The following is a 14,009-nucleotide window of genomic DNA, read 5'->3' on the forward strand; positions in this document are numbered from 1 at the left end:
TTATTTACGATAGTCACACAGAGACAGAGCTAGAGAGAGAGGCAGAGACATAGGCAGAGGGAGAAGCAGGCTCCATGCACCGGGAGCCCGACGTGGGATTCAATCCCGGGTCTCCAGGATCGCGCCCTGGGCCAAAGGCAGGCGCCAAAGCGCTGCGCCACCCAGGGATCCCAATATTTGCAAGTATTAACAAATGATTTGTTTGATCATTCAAATGATCATCAAATTAGGATCATCAAATCCTAATGATTTGATTCACAAATTCTTCACTATTTTCATTTTTTTTAAGATTTTATTTATTTATTCACAAGAAACACAGAGAGAGAGGCAGAGAGCCTGATGCAGGACTTGACCCTGGGAACATGACCCGAGCCGAAAGTAGATGCTCAACCACTGAGCCACCAGGTGCCCCTCTCCACTACCTTTAGAGTGTGAAATTGGAAATAACCTATATGTCCATTGATAAAGGACAATTAAATAAATTGTGATAAGCCCAAACTCTGGAATACAGACCAAAGTCAAAATGAAATAAAAACAAAAACCTTTTCATGCATTAAGTTTAAAATGCAAATCAGAGACAATTTTCTGCAATGTGTGAATGGACAGACACACATATCCACTAAAAAGGCCTAGAAGCAGCAACACCTCAGTAGCAATGAGCACACCTGGAAGCCAGATCTTGGTTTTTAAATACCATTCTCCATCAAAAGGAACAAAGACTCTGGAGAAATGGCTAATTCCAGGGCTGGAAGGTGTAAGCTGAGTGTCGAAGGTTTTGTGTCAGAGTGAAGAAGTCCTTCAAGAATGATGAGGACATGTCAAAAGGACATAAGGGGCTCCTACAGGCCAAGTCTGGGACAATTTTAGCAAAAAAAAAATGAATAATGAGAGTAAGAGACTATAATCTATTGCATTAAAGCAGGAATTCATGAGAGCAGGGGTGTAAATCAAAGAATAAACAAGGGAGAAAGAAATGTCCTTCCTTTCAGTACAATTCCCTCTGGTAAGTATAGAAAGAAATATGGAATTAGAAAGTTACCATCTGTCAGCCAGCATAATAACTGGTTCAGGTAAGAATCATCAACAGATTCTAAAACTAGTGAGTCAAAGTACAGGGAGTAACAGTATATTTACAGATTCTCAAGTTATCTTACTATGAGATACATATTAATTACCAAGGGAAAATGGTAATTTTTCTGTTAAGGGAACCAGGCAGACACTACCTAAATCAAGTGATCAAAGTTAACGTGACCAGTGAATGGGACTAATCAACAGCATATGCCTCCTCCTGATGGGACATGCTGAGATGGCTGCAGGGTCATCCCTGTGCTACTCTTGCCAAAAGCACATAATCTTAATCTAATCATAAGGAAGCAGGCAAACCCCACTTGGGAGACATTATCCAAAAAAGCAGGTGGCAGTCTTTAAAAATGTCAATTTCATAAAATACAAAGACTCAGTAACTGTTCCAGATGAGAGGACACTAAAGAGACAGGACAATTTGACACAATGTATAATCTTGGATTTTCTTTTGCTCCAAAAGACATTATTGGAGCAACTCACAAAACCTGAAAAAGATATGTAAGCTAAATAATAGTTTGGTATCAATGTTTGATTTCCTTATTTTTAATAACTATACTGTTATGTAAGAGAATGTCCTTGTTTTTAAGATATACACAATAAAGTAGTTAGAGGTAAAAGGGCATCATGGCTGCCGGTTACCATTAAACAGTTCAGAAAAAAAAGTAATCACCCATAAACAAATACAAGTGAAGGATAGGGACGCCTGGGTGGCTCTGCAGTTTAGCGCTGCCTTTGGCCCGGGGCGTGGTCCTGGCGTCCTGGGATCGAATCCCACATTGGGCTCCCGGCCTGAAGGCTGCTTCTCCCTCTGCCTATGTCTCTGCCTCTCTCTCTCTGTGTGTGTGTCTCTCATGAATAAATAAAAACAAAATCTTTAAAAAGAGAGAGAGAGAGAGAAGGATAAAGCAAATGTAGCAAATGTCAACATTTGGTGAATGTGGGTAAAGCATATCTGGAAATTCTTTGAAATAATCTTGCAACTTTTCAGTAAATCTGAAATACTGTTTTAACAATTAAAAAAAGCAAGGTGTACATAGTATAAAAATATAGGTAAATTTCTGTGTATTCAGTTCATGGTGGTATTTTCCTTAAAAGCACAAGAAAGACAAAATAAAGCAGGACTGCTTGGTGTTAATACTGGTCTCCCCAGAATACAGTCTCCTCACAGACCTTCTCTTCCAGAACACTAGAAAAATATGTTTTGAAGGATCTCACAAGACCAGACCATTAATCAAGTTCTACAAAAGAAGCAACCACATAATCAAGCCTCCTTCCCTGCAGATCTGTCCTCTTTTTTCCTCAGTGAAAGCCAAAACATCCTGATACCATGAGTAGCTGATGATGCTGAGGACTTTGCTGGAATACATAATCAATAAAGGAATTTTTCATAAGAAACCAGGTCCAACCTCAGTCTAAAGTCTCCTCACCCCTCTGTCTTATTGGATTCTTGAGATGCTTGGGGTGGGGGTCAGGGGTCTGTTGGTCCCACATGCCTTTCTGTCCTTCCTGTCCAACCTCAGTCTAAAGTCTCCTCACCCCTCTGTCTTATTGGATTCTTGAGATGCTTGGGGTGGGGGTCAGGGGTCTGTTGGTCCCACGTGCCTTTCTGTCCATTCCTTGCTGACTGAGCAAAATGTTCCCAGGTAGGCCGCTGGCTAAAAGAACTTGCAGGGTCAGTGGTTCTCTCAGCCATATACACCCCATCTCTCTGGTGCTTTACCATTCACAACAACCTCTTGTGTATATTATTCTATTTCATCCTTTCCTTAAGGCAACCTTTAAAAAAAAAATCCTAATACTCAGTTTAATAGCAATACAAGAACATATCCAGGTTCCCAAACAATGGCACAAACCTACCCAACTTCAAGTCTAAAGCAGATAAACACTGAGATGGCATAAGCCTAATGAAAACCTGAGAAGTAAAGCAGCCGCTAGAATCAGCAGAGCCAATTCTGATGCTGAAGCCAGGAGAAACAAGCCGTCTTTTCTCCCTGCATCTGTCCAGCTTCCTTTCACTGAAGCCCTGTGTTCAGGGCACACCCTCCCAGGAACTCTGGCTTGTTGCTACAGAGGTGTGTTCACAAGACCCCACAGGAACAGGGCCTTGCGGGTTTCCATTCACAATCAACAACCACCCCTGGGACAGCATCATGGTCTTCTGACAGCTACCCTCCAACAGAACCACTACACTGGCCTCCCCACATGGGCACCATCATTCATCTTTCTTCAGAGAAATCGATGAATTGAATCTTCCAGATGTAAACATTTTACCAAAAATCCCCCAAAACCAAGGCCTTAGCCTAGATCCCAAACCAAAATTTCTCTTAAAGAAAGCCTGTTTTCAACCAATGAAAAATCAAGTTTAATTCTAGGACAACCTATTCTATGTGCATTTACCAATGCCAACAGCATCTACATCCCAAAACAAATGGCAGGGCAGGTTCTGTTCTCACCTTTCAGAGTTGAGAAAATTAAGAACCAAAGTTAGCAAGTGGCAGACCCAGGATTCACCCAAGACAGCCTGTTCAGGCCCCACCCCCACTGGCTTGCCCACAGGCCACCCAACCCACCATGAACCAAGACGAATCCAGCAGAATTTCACTGCAACACTCAAACTGCCACCCCACCCCCTAGTCCCCCGGTTTAGATGCCCTGTGGGCATTTTACTCTTAAGCAGCCTCTCAACCAAAACACCTTCAGTAGCAAAGCAAAAGACAAGAAAATGGGCTTTGCAAATGCTTACACTTCTTTCTCAGCCAGAGAAATACTTTCATGATCTGTCATTATGGATGAACTCGAGGCGGGGAGGAACACAACATTATGTAATGTCAGAGGGCAGACGACAAGGGGAAGGGAAAGCAAGCCCATCCCCGATCCCTTCGCCCACAAAGACATAAATTTACCTTTGACGTTTTGGGTGTTTCAATCTTCTATGGCCTACACATTCATGACTGGCTTTTCCAGAGATGGTCACAGATTCCCTGCAAATTTCTCAGGCCTCAACTAACTGCCTAGCACAGCCAGAAAGAAATAATACACAAAAAGCAAAGATGCCAGAAATATCGGGCGGGGGGGGGGGGGGCGGAGGTCGGGTGGGCATGGGCCCGCAGAAAAGGAAAGAGTTGAGAGGATGGAGACCAGATGTCCTACTGAGATTGAGATGCATGCTTATTTTTACCCGGTTATGTTTACACCCGAGACACAGCGAGGCCTTCAGCGTCTGAAGTCACTAGATCCAAGCAAGAGCCAAGACGCGGCCTCGGGGTCGCCGCGTCCTGCATCCTGGCTCCCCATCACCCGCTCCAGCTCCGCACTCCCCTCAGCGCGAGACCGCCCAGGTCTCCTCCTAGCTAGGGGTCGGCCAGGCTTGGATTGTTCTCCAAAGACGCAACCGCCGGCGAACCGCTAGGCTGTCCGATTTCCATGACAACCGCGGGCGCCGTCTCCGTCCGGTGCACCCGGTAGAGATGCGCGCCGCGCCGCGCCCCGCCGGTGCATCCCGGCGCCCGGCTGCCGCCCCGCCGCGCCGCCCCCCGCCCAGCCTGGCCCACCTACCTGGCGCGCCCCGGCCCGCGGCGCCCGCGCCCTGCTGCCCCGCCGTCCTCGGTCCCGCCGGGCCGCGCGCCCGAGCCCCGCAGCAGTAGCGCCGCCGCTTGGTCACCAAGTCGCGGGCCGTGGCCGGGGTCTGGGTCGTCCTGAGCCGGCCGGCCGCGAACCCGCCGCCCGCGCCGCAACCCGAACTCCGCTGTCGCCGCCGCCGCCGCCGCCGCTCCGGAGGTCGCGCGCAGCCCCGCCCCGGCCCCGCCCCCTCGCCGCGCATGCGCGCTCCGCGAGCCCCGGCCGGGCCGCCCCGCCCCTCGGGGTGCGCCTCCCGGGCGGCGGAGTGGGGCGCCTGAGGGCCTCGCGCTGGTTTCTGCCCCGAGGTTCCCGCGAGACCCCGCTCTCAGCCCGGCGGGAGTCTCCTGCGCGGAGTTCTTGAACTTTGCGCTTAATCGGGCGATGGCGTTTTCGCCCTCAGTATCCCGAGTCTTCCGAGGCCCTGACTTATCCCCGAAGAGCGGCCACCGGGTGAGAGGCTCGGGCCGTGTGCCCCGCGGCGAGCGCGCTTCCCGTGGTGCAAGTCCGCGTGTCGAGGAGACGTTTAGGGAACCGAACAGGTAACCAGAAACAAGCGAAAATTAAAACCCTACTTTGGGGGCAGCCCGGGTGGCTCAGCGGCTTAGCGCCTGCCTTCAGCCCAGGGCCTGATCCTGGAGTCCCGGGATCGAGCCCCACGTCGGCTCCCTGCACGGAGCCTGCTTCTCCCTCTGCCTGGGTCTCTGCCTCTCTGTCTTTCATGAATAAATAAATAAAATCTTAAAAAAAAAAAAAAACCCTACTTTGAAAATACAGATAAGCAAAAAGAAGAAACTACTAACACCCTTGCAGACCTGCAACTGTACAAACTGTACAAATATGCATTCATAGACTCAACACATATCAGCTCCTTACACTTCTTCCCCAGATTCCTATTTTTTTCATAGGAAAAATATATATAATAAAAGTTTTGGAGGAAATTTCCGATTTTAATATAACTGTAAGCCTTAATATTTCTGCTTGAGCAAGGATAAAGATTGGACTGACTATAAGCATGTATTTTATTTTGAAGCCTAAATTTTATTTTTAAAAAATTCTTAAATGAAAACTAACTCCATAAGACAGAACACTTACCAGAGTTCACATTCCTCAGGTGTAAAAGCAAGCATTTATAATTTGCTTTAAAAAGAAAAGATATTAACTAGAGATAAAAAATAAACAAGAATCCTCTAATCTCATTTAGAATTAGATTTAAGCCTCCCCATGTCACCAAAAACGAGATGCAATAGTTTGGAGTAAAAATAAATATAAAACTATGTTCAAAGCTCAATTTATTTACTGACTTTTATTTCTCCTCAGTAAAGGAATTTATTAACAAAACACGTTTTACTACTTCTTCAGATAAATAGAAAAAAAGATTGACTTAACCCTAGTATAAAATTAAAGCCAAGAAAATCAAACTTGTGGGAATGTGAAAATGTTTTTATGTCTTATTTTCTAAAATTAGGGTGACCAATATACCTGGCTTACCTGAGATAGCCCCAGTTTACACCTTGTATTCCAGCAAAAGTATTAATAAGACCTGCTTTGTATCTCACAAGTGTTCTCAAAAGTGTTCAGATAACCCTATGGCCGTATTAGCATTAATCAAGCCAAGAGTGTTTTTAATCACAAGCTTTAAAAAAAAGAAACAAATTTAAACCCACAAACATTTAAAAATAGATGTCAGTCCAATTTCAAAAATTCATTCATTTAGGGACGCCTGGGTGGCTCAGCGGTTGAGCTTCTGCCTTCCACCCAGGGTGTGATCCTGGAGTCCCAGGATTGAATCCCACATCGGGTTCAACGCTCAGAAAAAAAAGAAAGGTCAACAAAAGAAGGAGGAGGAAGGGGAGGAAGAGGAACTGTGAAAAATACAATTAGGAATTTCCTCCTATTTGAGATAACAAAAGAAAAGGATCTAGGGATCATGGCGAACCTCACACACACAAAAATAAGGCAACATTGTGGTGTACTTAGATGAAAGGTAAGTGTAGTTGTTGCCATTGTAAGAACAGGAATAACAGGGATGCCTGGGTGGCTCAGTGGTTGAGCATCTATCTGCCTTTGGCTCAGGTCATGATCTCAGGGTCCTGGAATCGAGTCCTGCATCAGGCTCCCCACAGGGAGCCTGCTTCTCTCTCTGCGTATGTATCTGCCTCTGTGTCTGTCATGAATTTAAATATTTAAAATAAATCTTTTTAAAATATTTAAAATAAAAATTCAAATATTTAAAATAAAATCTTATTAAAAATTCATTTAGCATAGTAATGAACACTGAATGAAGATCAGGCTTCCAATAAATATTTGTCAGTTGACTGGTATGTAATTCCAGATCCTCTAATAATCACGTTTTAGTATAATAAGGAATGGGGCCCCAATCCTACTGTAGAGTGAACATTGTCAAGAGAAAAAGGCACCAAGCTTGTTAGTAAATATGGTGCTATGCATTCCCTATGCATCACAGTGTGATGGAAGAAAGTATCCTAGAAGTGTGCTGATGGGAAAGTATCCTTCCCATCAACTAGCAGCATTAACATCCTCTCAGTACTTACTAGAAAATGCAAATGCCCAGGCCCCACACTAAACCAACTAAATCAGAATCTCTGAAAGTGGGACCAAGCAATGTGTATTTCAATAAGCCTTCCAGGGGATTCTGTAAACATGTGGACCTAGGTACTCTATATACAGTGTTACTTTGGCGATTAGAACCAGCCAACTTCACAATTCCTTTTTGGGTCATTAAATTTGATATATTTATATTTATATGTGTTTTCATTAGAGAATATATGTAGTCTTGAAAACCAACAGCTTTGCCCCCATAATAGCTGTGAAAAACAACAGTCAGGCAGCTACTAGAGGGGGCAAAGGGATTTGGAGCACCTCAAAAAGCTGTATCCCCAGAGACATGTCACTATTTGAAAAGCTCCACACTTGGGACTTGATTTTAATCAACTTGACTCAGAGCTTACTCTCGTGGAATGGTCCCAACCACAAAGTGTTTCGTAAAAGCAATCAGCAGCAATTGTTTAACACTGCAGCTGCCTAAGGTAGTGACACTGATTGGAGCCAAGAAAAGATTGACCAAGTAACTTAAGAGGAAATAATCAGGAAGTGCTATCCCTTAAGGGACTTTGGAAAGATCTGACATGCTTCTGGGAAGATTCTAGAATCTTTAGATCCTGGGAATCTAAAAGGACACACACGTGTGCAACTGTACACATGCTCAGGAAAGACTTGAAAAGTCCATAATCTCTCATTTTTGGCTGACTTTGAGCAAACAAGGAGTGAAGGCCCAGGCAGAATTGTAAACTGCCTGCCTAAGCATTGAAGACCTGCCTCAACATACACACACAACCCCTCTCTATCAAGGCAGGAAGACATATCAGTTCCAGCATTTGAGAATACATTTGTCTAATCATTAGTGAATCACTCATCTAACCAGGCAAGTGTTTTAGTGGCTAAAAATGACAAAGAATATAGACTTTACAGAATTATTCCAAGAAAGTCACTAAACAAACAAAAAGTAACAATGAACTTTGGGGCAGGAGGAAATCTGATATCTAGATTTGCCACATTGTATTATTTTAAGTGTCCAGTTTTAAACAAAAATTTGTGAGACAAATAAAGAAACCAGGCTAAAACATAGTGATAGAATGTCCATAAGAAAACACAAATGTTGGACTTACTGGACAAAGACTTTAAGTCACTTATTATAAATATGTCCAAAGAACGAAAATATTTTCAAAGAATTAAAGGAAACCATACCTCAAAAATTCAAGGAAAGTACAAGAGCAACAGAAAGAGAATATCAATAAAGATATAGAAATTATTATAAAGGAACCAAACATAAATACCATAATTAAAAAGTGCAATAACTGAAGTAAAAGTTATACCAGAGAAGTACAACAGCAGGATTGAGCTGGTGGAGGAAAGAATTCACACTTTAGGATAGGTCAATTGATATTGCCTATTCTGAGGAAAATAAAACAAAAAGAATGAAGAAATATTAACATAACCTCAGAGGTTTGTAGGACACCATATAGTATATCAACATAGACATACTGGAAGTCCCTGAAGGAGACGAGGTACAGAAGAATATTTGAAGAAATAATGGCTACGAATGTCCCAATGTGATGAAAAACACTAAGCTCTTTATCCAAGAACTTCAATAAACTCCAACTAGGATAAACTCAAAGAGATTCACACCTAGATACATCATAATCAAACTATCAGAAGCCAAGGAAGGAAAAAATCTTAAAAGCTCTGAAAGAAGCCACCCGTTATGTACAAGAGATCCTCAATAAAATTAAGAACTGTCTTCACATCAAAAACTGCGGGGGCTAGGAGACAGTAAGATCACATATACAAAGTAGTGAAAGAAAAAGGCTGTAAATACAGAATTCTATACTCAGCAAAGCTCTTTTGAAAAAGGAGAAATCAAAATATTCCCAAATAAACAAACTGATAATTCATTGCCAGAAGCTCCACCCTATTGGAAATACTAAAGAGGGTCCTTCAGGCTGAAATGAAAGGACACTGGAGAGTCACTCAAATTCACACAAAGGAATAAAAACTAAAGACAAATACAAGGTAAAAGTCAGTTTGTACCCCTTCTCTGTTAAAAGACAACTACATAAAACAACAATATCATCTGTGCTGCCGGTATCATAATATGAAAAAAGATATAATGGTATATGGCAGTAACAGCATAAAGGAGCAAGTATAAAACTGATTGATTGGAGCAGAGTTTGTGCATACCACTGAAATTAGGTGAATTGGCCAGGACAAACACTAGGCATAGATAAAGATACAGATATAGATATAGCTACAGATTAAAAGAAAAAAGGGAATTAAAATAGTATCCTAGAACATAGCCATGTTCCAGGAAGAAGACAGTAAGAGAGGAACAAAAGAAATATAAAGTATATAGAAAATGAATAGCAAAATGGCAGACATAAGTCCTACCTTATCACAAGTCATATTAAATCTAAATAAACTAAACATTCTAACCAAAAGCAGAGATTGGTGGATATTTTTTAATCCCACCATGTGCTGTTTACAGAAACAAACTGAAAATTCAGTGAAAGTATGAATAGGTTGAAGGTAAAATAATGGACAAAAGTACACCATGGAAACACTACCCAACAAAGTGCTGCAGTGATTACAGTAACATCAGACAAAATAAACCTTAAAACAGAACAAAACAAAAACTATTAACAAAGAGGAACATTTTACAAGAGGGTTAATCCATTAGGAAGATATAATAATCATAAAGATCATGCATCCAAACATATGAGGCAAAATTGACAGAATTTAAGAAAGGGACAATATAATAATAACAATTGACGATCTTAATATTCCAATTTTAGTGACAGATAAAACAATGTGGCAGGAGCTCAACAAGGAAATAGAAGACATGAGTAACATTATAAACCTACTAACCTTAACATATATCTATAGAATACTCCACCCAACAGTATCAGAACACATGTACATACTGCTTAATTATACATGAAACATTCTCTAGGATAGAGTATGTGGCAGGCCATTAAAAAACTCAATAAATTAAAAAGGATCAAAGTCATACAAAGTATGTTCTTTGATCACAATGGTACTAAAATAAACATCTGCAAAAGAAGGAAATGACAGGTAGGCGTAAATTAAACAACACAGCCCTCAATAACAAGGGGCCATAAGAGAACTCAAAAGGAAAATGAGAAAACATTTTACTTTATTTTATTTTCTTTTTTTTAAGTAGGCTCCATGCTCAGCAAGGAGCCCAAAGTGAGGCTTGAACTCATGACTGTGACATCGAGACCTGAGCTGAGATCAAGAGTCAAATGCTTAACCAATTGACCCACCCAGGCACTCTGTGTTTATTTAATTTAATTTTATTATTTTATTTTATTTTATTATTTTATTTTAAAGTAGGCTCCATGCTTAACATAAGAAAAATAAAATAAAACTTCAGCATAAGAAAATTTTTGGGATGCAGCTAATGCAGTGCTTAGAGGAAATTTTATAGCTGGAACCATCTATATTAAGAAAGAAGAAAGAACTAGAATCAGTCACTGAACTTTGTCTTTAGAAACTAGAGAAATAACAAAACCTAAAGAAGCAGAAGGAAATAATAAAAATTAGAATGGAAACAAATGAAATACAAGTAGAAAAATGGTACAGAAAATTCAATAAAACTAAAAATTGATTAAAGTATTAACAATTTTGACAAACCTTTAGCTAGAGTGACCAAGAAAAAAGGAGAGAGAAAGATTCAAATTACTAAAACCAGGAATGAGAGGGGCACCTGGATGGCTCAGCCATGTAGGTGTCTGCCTTTGGCTCAGGTCATGATCTCAGGATCCTAGGATCAAGCCTGGATGGAGTCAGGCTCCCTAATCAGTGGGAAGTCAGCTTCTCTCTCTCCCTCTGCCCCTCCCCACCATGTTTCTCTCTCTCTCTCTCTCTCTCTCTCTCTCTCTCTCTCTCTCTCTTAAATAAATAAATAAAAAGTTTAAAAAGAAATAAAATAAAGTTAGGAATGAGAGAGGAGACATCACGACATTACCTAGGTTTTAGGTAAATAATAAGGATTATAAAGGAAACTGAACTACTTTATTTCAACAAACTACATAACTGGGGAGATAAGGAGAAATTTCTGGAAAGAAACAAATGAAACAAGAAAGAAATAGAAAATCCGCATAGACCAATAAAAAAAAAAGAATTAGTAACTTTAAAACATTCCATAAAAAAAAAATCCTTAGACCCAGATGTCTCCACTAATAAATTTTAACAAATATCTAAAGAATCCTTTACAAACTCTTACAGAAATTAGGAGAAAAAAAATTCCAAACTCATTCTATGAGCCCTGTATTGCTAATACCAAAACAAGACATAGACTCAGAATAATAAAAACTACAGCCCAGTATTTCTTATGAATATAGATTTTAAAATCCTCCAAAAAATATGCTAGCACACTGAATCTAGTAACATGGAAAAGGTTATACACTGTGACCAAGTGGGATTTATCCCAGGAATACAAGGTGAGTTTAACATCTAAAAACCAATTAAGGTACTATGTTAATAAAAGACAAAAAAGCATATGATTATCTCCTGAGAGGCAGAAAACTCATTCAAGCCAATTCAACACCCAAAACTCAACAGACAAGGTATAGAAGAGAATATCCTCATGCTGACAAAGGGCATTTTTGAAAACTCACAGCTGATATTCTACTTGATGAAAGACTGAGTACTTTACCCCAAAGACCAGGAACAAGGAGACAAGGATGTCTCCTATCATGTCCATGAAACATTTTACTGGAGATTCTAGTTATAGCAAGTAAGCAAGCGAAAAAAATAAAGGCATTCATGCTGAAAAGGAAAAAGTAAGACCATCTCTATTTGCAGATAACAAGATCTTGTTTTAGAAAAGGCTAAGGAATCCATTCAAAAGAATTAGAGGGAAAAAAATAAAAATAAATAAATAAAAGAATTAGAGGAAACCAGATCGGCAAGGACACAGGATACAAAATCAATATTTTTTTGTGTAAACAATGAACAATCCAAACATGAAATTAAGAAAACTCCATTTAATATAGCATCAAAAGTAATAAAATACTTAGCAATATATTTAACAAAAGAAGTCCAAGACTCCCATGCTGAAAATCCAAAACACTGTTCAAAGAAAGAAAGAAAACCCAAGTAGATGGAAAGACATCCAGTATTTACGGATCAGAAGACTCAATAGTTAGTTATAAGATGGTGATATCTCCCCAAATGGTTCTATACTCCAGTGCAATCCCTATAAAAACCCAGCTGCCTTCTTTGCAGAAATGGACAAGCTGATCTAAAATTTTTATGAAAATGGAAGGGACCCAGAAGAGCCAAAACAATCTTGTAAATGTTGAACAATGTTAGAGGACTTATCCTGACCAAAAATTACTTAGGTCATTTTACCCTAAATCCTTTAGTGAGGTTATATCATATATTTTTTAGTGCAGTTAAATCTATTTGTCACAATTGTCTTTCCATCCCGGGATCGTTCCACATCTTAGTTGACATTTTAAAATTTGCATACATTAAAGTTCGTTATTTGTGATGTATGGTTCTATGAGTTTGGACAGATGCATAGAGTCATATACTCACCACCTCAGTATCACACATCATTCTAAAATTTCCCTTATGTGTCCCCTTTGTACTCATATGTTAAGTGTATTTTTAACGTTAAAAAATATACCACGTTGTTATCCAAAGTAGCTGTACCATTTTGCATATCTACCAGACAACGAATGAGAATTCTTGGCACTTCACATCCTTGACAACATTTGGCATCGCCAGTTTCTTGTATTTAGCCATTCTAAAAGATGAATTTTAGAAAAGCAATTCTTTTCTCTTTTAAAGATTTGACTTACTTATTTGAAAGAGAGAGAGAGCAGGGGGAGAAGCAGAGGGAGAAGGACAAGCAGACACTAAGCTGAGTGGGGAGCCCCACTTAGGGCTCAATCTCATTACCCTGAGATCAGGACTTGAGCTGAAATCAAGAGTTGGCTGCTTAACTGATTGAACCACGCAGGCATCCAAAAAACAAAACAAAACAAAAACAAAAAAAAAACAATTCTTAAACTACTTTGCACAGAGTAGGCGTACATTTTAAAAATCAATTAATGAATGATGTTGATTATATTTAAAGAGAAAATGCCTAAAGAGAGACGTTACTCCCAACAGGAGTGATTATTAACTGAGGAAATGTATACTTCAGCATGAAGAACGATGCCCTCCCACAGGAGATGCTTGAGAAACGATACTTTCCCTTGTTCCTATCCTGCCTTTCCTCAGGGATTTCTGCATTCTCAAAAGGAAAAAGATTCGGGACAAAGGAAAACACTTTGACGATAGGCTTTTAAACATCTGTTGGCGGGGAGAGGGTCTTCATCACCTCCTCCAAGACATCCGAGGTAGGGCCTCCAGTCTGTGGCAGATATTCGGTCCATGAAATCCAAGACTTCCTCCTCTCTGTCTTCCCTTTCCTAGAAGTTTCTACTAGGCAACAGCTGAGGACTATTGGAAGGAAGAGGAGGGGACAAGGGACTTTCTTTTTCCTGGTTGCTGGCTGTCCTGGTTATGTAGTCATAACAGCAGCAGATTGTCCTGGCAGTTGCATACAGCTGCCTTTGGGAACTTCTTTAGGGACGCCCCAGGACCAGTCCCACCATGCAGCGCCCCTCTTCAGATAATGTCCCCAGTCCTATCTTTGCCAGATTCCTGAGCTCCTATGGTACCAGTAACCACCAGCTGCACTCCCCTTCAGAGGT

At 40.7% G+C, this 14,009-nt stretch overlaps 1 protein-coding gene across 7 annotated transcripts in view; it reads right to left on the bottom strand.

Annotated features, from left to right (window-relative positions):
* Positions 1 to 4,825, bottom strand: part of INPP4A (inositol polyphosphate-4-phosphatase type I A) — a 139,534-nt gene extending 134,709 nt beyond the window's left edge. For 6 of the 7 annotated variants that reach the window (XM_055328121.1, XM_055328118.1, XM_055328119.1 and 3 more), the window contains exon 1: positions 4,639 to 4,825. The gene's annotated coding sequence lies outside the window, so the exon portion shown is untranslated. Of the gene's footprint in view, positions 1 to 4,261; positions 4,320 to 4,638 lie in introns of those variants that run through there. The other variant, XM_055328117.1, reaches the window with a different exon arrangement.
* Positions 4,826 to 14,009: the final 9,184 nt, after the last annotated feature.

This window comes from Nyctereutes procyonoides, unplaced genomic scaffold (assembly GCF_905146905.1).
Source record: "Nyctereutes procyonoides isolate TBG_1078 unplaced genomic scaffold, NYPRO_anot_genome, whole genome shotgun sequence".
NCBI classification, from domain to species: Eukaryota; Metazoa; Chordata; class Mammalia; order Carnivora; family Canidae; genus Nyctereutes; species Nyctereutes procyonoides.